This window comes from Spea bombifrons, chromosome 1 (genome assembly GCF_027358695.1).
Source record: "Spea bombifrons isolate aSpeBom1 chromosome 1, aSpeBom1.2.pri, whole genome shotgun sequence".
NCBI classification, from domain to species: domain Eukaryota; kingdom Metazoa; phylum Chordata; class Amphibia; order Anura; family Pelobatidae; genus Spea; species Spea bombifrons.
Genome location: NC_071087.1, coordinates 60,699,227 through 60,708,098, shown reverse-complemented (window position 1 = coordinate 60,708,098; position 8,872 = coordinate 60,699,227).

Sequence of the window (8,872 nt, the reverse complement as noted above, 5' to 3'; positions counted from 1 at the left end):
AGAATACATCAACCAGAACCAATACAACCTAAAATTTACTTTCAACATACTAAAGCAAAGTGCTGAATTCTTGGATGTGGAACTATTCACAGAAGGCAATGCTCCAGAAATTATAAAAATGCTACCGATGATGATGATGAGAATAAGGAGGAACTGTACAGGGGACCAGGACTTTATTAAACACACCACAGATATTAAAAGTAAATTTAGGGAGAAACACTATCCAATAGAGTTATTAGTGAGAAGTCAACAGAAAGTGGAACAAATAGACAGATCTCATCTACTAAAAGGAAAGCCCAAAGATAATATGGAAAAAAAAGATTTCAGTTTTTCATTCATTAAGGAATATAATACTAAGGCTCACCACATTAAAAAGATATTGCAGAAACACTGGCATGTCCTCAAGAGCGATGACATTTTAGGTCCCCTCTTACCGGAAAAACCTCAAATCATATACAAAAGAAACCCATTGTTTTTTTTCCCCACGCGGTAGGTGCAAGATGTGGACCGACCTACCAAGGAAAACAAACAGTTTTATCAGTAATAGGACAGGGACTGCATACGAAATTAAGAAATTCATCACCTGCACCACCAACTTTATTTATTAGAATGTCCATCTTGGGAACATGAGGAATTCAAGCATTAAACACAGTGTCCCGTGACACTGTAATTCATGTCCTGTTTTCTCAATTAATCAATTTTTAATAATGGGAATGGACATTGTACCCCCAAATTGGAGAGGAGGGAATAGCGCAGAAAACTTTTCAAGGAAACTGAGTGGATCTTTAAATTAGGAACATATAAAAAGGAGGCTTGAACATAAACTTGGATATTCAAGCTTTCACCTAAGGGATCCCAAATAGGGGTTTAGGATATGCAGGGCATTGGAAAAGGTTTTGGTTTTTTTTGTCTGATTGGGGTTTTTTTTGTAACCCCTTTCCCCCATTTGAAATAAATAGACACAGACTACTTATTCATTCATGGCTTCTTCAATATTACTTTTTACTATACATAATTCCAATATTTCATATTTTGTATTACTGTTTGGCACTTTTCCACGCTTATGGCTCTCTTTTCCGTGGATTCATATAGACATTTATGTATAAACAAAACCCATAGTATGTTTCTGCACAATCTTTAGTTATAGTTCATATATCCACGTTTTATATTTTCTCATTCATGCAATCACATCCTTAAACGTTTACATCCTATAGCGTTTATACCACCTTCATGTTAATCCGTCTTCAAATGTCACTAAGAAAAGAGACAGACCTGCGGAGAAGGAGAAGCCGGTATCTGCAAAAGAATGTGGCGTTTCTATGGGGACGCGTATAAACAGAATGACGCCAGCATAGAGCACACAACCAGACTCCAATACGTCCCCACGTATTGTGGAATAACGTAACAGCGCCACCTAGTGTACGTGTGCGTACAACACGTCATCATGTTCTGGGAAACAACGTTACACCGCCATCTAGCGTATATGGAAGAAAATACAGGATTAACACAAAAAAAGTAGAAGAAGCGATCAAAAACTTTTATTACACTTAATCGTTTGACTTTTACAGATTTATAGTTTCTATATCTTAAAGTACTTTTTTAAAATGTATATCAAATTATTTTAAAGGGATATTCCCATAATAAATCTATATATTTGAATATAAGCAGCAGTTGTTTAACCTCTGGGGGTGGTTTTCCTGCTCCCTGGCTGGACCTGAACATCCACGACATTTGGAGAAGAGATCCTGGACACCGTGGGGTTCCCCTACCCCCCTCCCTGAGCGCACCTTGCACATAACTTTATGTGCATTGGATCCCGTGAGTGCAACCATTTACTACCTTATACACAAGCTTTTGCAAACACTATCTCACTATTGGTTGTGCCTTCTCTCTCTCTCTTCAGTGTCGTTTAACCCTGCTATGAGAGGGGAATGAGAAACACACGCAAATTTTCAGCACTGTTGTGAGTTCAACTAACACAATATAATTAACACCATATCGTCTGAACAGTCTACACTATTGTTGTTGTTTTGTTTGTTTTTCTTACATGACGCCCCCTGTTGAAATTGAACCTATACTTTACAACACCTGGAGAGAGGTGTTTTTAAAGGAACAAAAGAATTGTGAAAAACCAGTGTCAAAAAAGTGTACAAGAAAAAAATACAAAAGATACTTTCCTTTCTTTTAAAACCGGATACACAGCTGCAAACCTGTAATAACACTCTCCCGGTGTTAGAAAGATAATTTTGGTCCACTAGGGGGCGCTTGTTTTTTTTTTAAGGCAGCCCCTTACGAAAAAATTACTGCAGTTTTTCTGAAGTAATACTGCAGTTTTTTGGACATGAAAAAACTGCAATACTGCACTTTTACTGCAGTATTACTGCACATTTACTGCAGTTTTACTGCATTTGTACTTCACTGTACTGCAGTTATTTTTGTACGGAAGTACAAATGCAATAAAGCTGCAGTACATTGAAGTACAATGCAGTATAATTGCAGTAAAAAAAAAAAAGGGCAGTAAATGTGCAGTAATAATGCAGTACAGTGAAGTACAAATGCAGTAAAACTGCATTAAATGTGCAGTAATACTGCAGTAAAAGTGCAGTATTGCAGTTTTTTCATGTCCAAAAAACTGCAGTATTACTTCAGAAAAACTGCAGTAATTTTTTGTAAGGGGCAGCTGTGAGAAAACAAAAGGGAAGTATTTTTAAGTGATTTACTTATTTAGCACACACTATTTTTGGGGGACACCGATTCTCCTCACAATCTTTTTACTAAAGCACACACACCCAGGCACTCACACCAATACAACCAGACAATCAGCACTAATACACACACACCCAGACATTCACACTAACACAACCAGATCCATACATTAACACACACGTCGCTTTGATCCCGGTAGAGCGGTGTCAATCCCGGGGTACCAATGGAGAGTTTAGTTTACCCTAAACTCTCCATTGGTACCCCGGGATTGACACCGCTCTACCGGGATCACCCTGAAATGGTGACTCTTTGTCGGGTGGGCATTGCTGGCCATAGACCTGTATGGTGGCGCTGGGCTGTCTGGTAGTTGATGGGATTATACCTTTAATCCTATCATGTTTGCTGTATATATATATATATATATATATATATATATATGTGCAGTCCTCAATAAAGAGAGTGCTTGGGGGAATATGAAGGTTTAATCCCATGAGCAATTAAGCTTTTAGCGGCAAGGAAGATCTCTACGGCGGAGCTACTCAGTATGAGTACGGGTCTCCATCGCATTTGGTGGCAGCATTGGAATGTCCTTCCTTGTCAGGGGGACACAGTGGCATAAAGGGGCTATAAGGCATATCAGGGGGCACAGTGGCATATCAGTGGCATATAGGGGGCACAGTGGCATATCAGTGGCATATTGGTGGCATATCGAGGGTAAAAGGCAAATCAGTGACATATCAGGGGGTATAAGGCATATCAGGGGGGCACAATGGCATATAGGGGGTGTAAGGCATATCAGGGGACAAAGTGTTATATCAGTGGCATATAGGGGGCTATAAGGCATATCAGGGGGGCACGGTGGCATATAGGGGGCTATAAGGCATATCAGGGGGTGAGATGTGCATAACTGGGGTGCAGGTTAGCAAATAAAAGAAAATAGAAACAAGAGGCATTTTTCTCAATCATAGTTTTTATTAAATATGAAAAAATAGTTTACATGAATTAAAATTTACTAGTAAAACTTTTTTGGTATTTTGGTAAAACTTAGTTTGAGAAATAATGTGTTTTGGGTTCTTGTACCTTTAAAATATAACTTTAATTATTATGTCAGTAAAATAAGAAGGCGAATAGAGAAATGCCATTGTGATAAAGAGAAAAAAGTGTTAATGACACATCTTAATGTAAATGATAAGTTTTTATGTTAAATAAACGAAAAATATGATAATAATCGTTAGTTGCAGCCCTAGTATAGGGAAAGATAAAAAAAATTATTAAATGTAATAATAGCTACCAATAATGTGGTATAAATAATATCTAACTTTTAAATCGCCAAAAAATACAGTGTATAGAAAATTATAATTAAGCTGTGAGAAGAAATAGAAAATGATACTTCTCCTTAATGGTTTTCAGGCTGCCTCCCTACAGCAACACTCTCCAAATGTTGAAACAGTAATGTCAAACATAAATTCCACTAGGTGGCGCTCACATAAAACAGAAAAGAAGAGATACAAAATAATAGTGTAGATTGCAACAATGTGTACTCTGTAACAATATACCGTATTTGCTCGATTATAAAACTACCATGATTATAAGACAACCCCCCCAAATCTGAACATTACCGTATTTGCTCGATTGTAAGACGAGGTTTTTTTCAGAGCAAATGCTCTGAAAAATACCCCTCGTCTTATAATTGGGGTCGTCTTATGATGAGACCTCAAATAGGTCTGACTATGAGACTAAGATCCAGATCCCCCGAAGTTCTGCAGGGGACCTGGATCCTCCTGTCTTATGCCCCCCATTTAACACCGCCACCCCCCAAACTTACCGGTGCTTCTGAATCCCCGGTCATGTAGCCAGGGGTAGCGTGTAGACGTCTACGCGGTTCGCGTAGACAACTTCCACTGCAGCCGGAAGAAGGTGCGAGGAATTCTCTCTGACAGTCGGGGAAGGTCTGCGCGATGGACGCAGACAACCCCCGCTGCTAACCGCACCTCCTTCCGGCTGCAACAGAAGTTGCCTACGCAAATCGCGTAGACGTCTACCTTTTGTACTGCAGGGTAACCTAGGCTATATCATGATAGATGATTATAGATGGTGTTTGCAAGGCCATAAAAATAATAAACAGACAGAAAAATTTAAAGCAAAGAAAAATATCCAAAAAGGAAATGTTACATAAAAACCAGGAGCAGATTAACAATGAGGCAATTGCCCTAGGGCCCCTGGTGGCAAGGGGCCCCACTTGCTGCTTGCTTGTTGCAGTGTCAATTATATACGTGTCTGCATATCAGTACTTCTTGTGCTGGGTCATAGGTATCCACTTGGTGCAAGTTATGCTATGCACTATGCATTATGTCTTGTTTAGCTGTTGTACAGAGCTGCAGAATATAAGGGTGTTTTATAAAACAATAATTAATAATAGTCTATATGTGTCTATGCCTGCATGTGTATTGTGTCTCTGTATATCTATGAAGCACTGTGAAGCCACTTTCATATGTAAAGGTTTAGTATATACTGTCTTGCCTGATGGCTGATTGGTTTGGTTTTGGACATGCCGTACATGCCGTACAGTTTTGTGAGAAACACAAATTTTGTGCATGATCCTTGTCTGGAGCTTTCCAGTGCCAGGATGAACTGTGCAGTGACTGTCTACAGGTGAATAGAAAATAATAAAACTTTTTCTCACTTACTCATCCAAAAAAGCTAATGCTAAATAGATTCTACTATTTGTCCTGAGTTTAGAAACAGACAATGTTTTTATGTTTTTTTTTTGCTTTTTTCTGCAAGTTATCGGGCAATAAGTACAAGAAGCGTTTTGCTATTTTGAAACCATTTTTTCCAAACCTGTTCATTCTGCCCCATGTGCTATTTTGGGTATCTTTGAAGCCGGCCAATGCAATTTATGCCCTCATACCATGGGGGAAAAATAATGTGCACAAAAAAACAACAACAACAAAAAAAACATTGGGTATTTCTAAACAACTAACTCAAGACAAACAGTAGAATCTATTTAGCAGGCTTTTTTTTTTTATTTTTAGCAAAAGTGAGAAAAAGTCATTTTTCAGCTGTGGTGACTCTCGTGAGAGTAGTCACCACAGCTAAGAGTAGGCCTTTTTTTATTTTTTTCAATTTTATATGATTAAAAACGTGTTACACTATATCGTATTTCCCTTGTGCTTTCTACGGTATGAGCCAGCGCCATCTACTATATGTTGGAGATTGGGATCTGAAAAAAGAAAAGAAAAAAAGACAAGCCGATATACTGAGCAGTATTTTAATCTGTGAGTGGAACTACAGAGGGGGAGATTGTGTATTTAAAATCGTATCACACAGTGTGTGCGATGTTTGTTTTTTTCTATTTTATAATACCCTGATATTTGAGGAAAAAGAAGAGGAAGATAAATTGTATTCTCAAATGAAGCTCTTCAGGACCATCTAACAGTTTACTTAAGTATCATGTTTTACTTTTGTGATAATACTATTTTGTTATATTCTGTTACAATTGTATCATAGCGCTCCACCTGTAGAAATGTTGCAGGAACAGTGTGCAATCTGACCTTCAATAGACTGCATTGTGTCAAGCGATTATGCTCAGGAAGGGACACCAACAAGGAGCAAACTAAAGGAAAGGGATGCTCTATAACTCTTGAAAAAAAGCAAAACAACTCCTTTCTGACCTTTAGGGTCCACCCTCCATTGAATGCTGTTTAGTACACTTCATAAAGTTATTCCATGGGGTTTACTAAAAAGAAACATATATGCATGGAAAGACATCTCCAAACCACCAAGCATATCTGTTTAGCTCTCCCTTCCCACATTTCACTTGGTCTCCTCTCACATCTCCAACACCAGGGGGCCTCAAATTAAAAGTAAAAAGGTAAAACCTCATAGTTTCAAATATCACATTAAAATGTCACTTAAAAGGAAATGTAAAATGTAATCTTTTCAATAAAATTAATGGATTAGCATCTTTGTGATTTACATTTGCAAATTTTGTTTTTTTAAATAAAGCTGTAGTATTTTGTTATATGCTTCAACGTGCTTTGTGACTAATGGAACCTCTCGTGCCAGCTATCATTGTGTCATCATAGTAGAAGTCTCATATGTTACGCTTGCTCTCCACACACACACACACACACAGAGCGCAAACACTTTTGAAGGACCATCTCAAAACAGCTGGCTACCTGGCAAAATGATCTGCGGAGTGTCGGCTCCCCGGCAAAGAGATCCGCAGAGCGTCAGGTTTCCATCAACAGATTTGAAGACTGTCAACATGTCTATGTATTTCTTGTTGCTATGACATTTTAAGAAAAAAATTCTTTACATTTTAGTACTAGTCAGAGTTAGCCTCTTAGTGCCCAGAGGGAGGGGCAGTTCTTCGAGCCATGGCTTCCCAGAGATTTCCTTCAATAAAACAAGGTTTTTTCTTTCCTCCGTGCTGAAGAATGACTCTTCGTGAGTCCAGAGGCAGCTCCATCTTTAAACTATCCATACAATGTTTACTATTAAATAAAAAGGTTTGTTCTCATAATTGTTGCTGTCTTTGAGTAATTCTTTCAAATTACTATCACCTTTAGTTAAAATGGTATTATTCCATAAAGTCTACAATGCTGTGCTAATGAAACTTATTTTTGGACTACCAATTTGATTTTATGTTGATTGAAATTTGGTGTTACTGTGAAATAGACATCAAATGTTTTAGTTATTTATTGTAAAAACACATCTAACCAATTTAACACATCTATTAAAACTAAAGCAAACACAGTCTTTAGCTGAATGTGTTCAATGACAATAGCAAAAGGAACACCTTTGTCACCAACTTTCTGTGTGACACAGATCCAGACGGGTATTGACAATGCCGGCACCTGTACTATTGTTCTTGTCTCGTCTACTGTTTGCCGGACAACTCGCTGCAGAAGTTCTTCTCGCAGTAAAACAGTACAAGTCGAAAAAACCCTAGTAACGTCCACCAGGGTATCGATGATCCCAACAGTGAGGAGTCTCCAGAATAAGTAGATAAATATGTTAAAATTGATAAAGATAAAGTTCTTGAGTATGCCAGGTGATGTTTCTGAAACGGAGCGAATACCACAGAGAATGAGAAAATCATGTCTGGGGTAAAGAGACTGGAACTTCCAGATTTTTAAATCCTGTGCCGGCTGAAGCCAAGCTCCTCCAGCAGGGGAAGATCTCGTGAGAGAGGATCCCTTGCCCGCCACTTTCCCCTTACCCCGACGCAAGGTATGTCTAGTAGGAACCCGGGAGCGGGTGACAGTTCTGTACCTGCCCCCACAACAGAGCCAAGACATGAAGTGAGCGGCTGAGTTTCTTTGCCTTTTTCTATAGAGAGCTTTTTTTTATAACAGCTAACGCAACATCCAAATATAAGCAAGCATCTGTCATACAAGACAGTTTAAACCCAAAATCTTTATGCATGTCATTTTCATGACATGATAGAAACACAGAATTTGACCACAGATGAGAACCATTCGGCCCATCTAGTCTGTCAATTTTTCCAGATCTAAGGGATCCACATCCACATCAGTCCTTGGTCTGGTTCCATTGTGAGGATAGCTTTATGTCCATCCCATCCCTGTTTAAATCCACTGACTGTAATATCTCCCACCAACTCTGCTGGGGCATTATTCCATTTATCTACTACCCTCTTAGTGTAGGGGTAAAACAGAATTCTCTTTATTGAGGATAGCACATATATATATATATATATATATATATATATATATATCAAACATGATAAGATTAAAGGTATAATCCCATCATCCACCAGGCAGCCCAGAACCACCATACAGTACTATGGCCAACAATGCCCATCCGTCAAAGAGTCACTATTTCAGAGTGATCCCGGCAGAGAGGTGTCAATCCCGGGGTACCATTGGAGAGCTCAGGGTCCGAAGATTCTATGATCTAAAAAGTAGCATGATCCAACGTCGGTACCCTGAGAGACGGTGTTGGAAACATCCCCGGGAATAGTCCATGTAGTAGCTGGGCCAGAGTACCATAGCTGCGGCTGAGTAAACCGCAGTCCTAGAAATTGGTGATTAAACCACAGTTGCCAAACGAGCTCCCGAACAAGTGTTGCCCACCACATGCTCAATATACCCTCACAAAAGAGACTTGGTGGTGCAAAGGGCGTCCGTAGCAACACTGT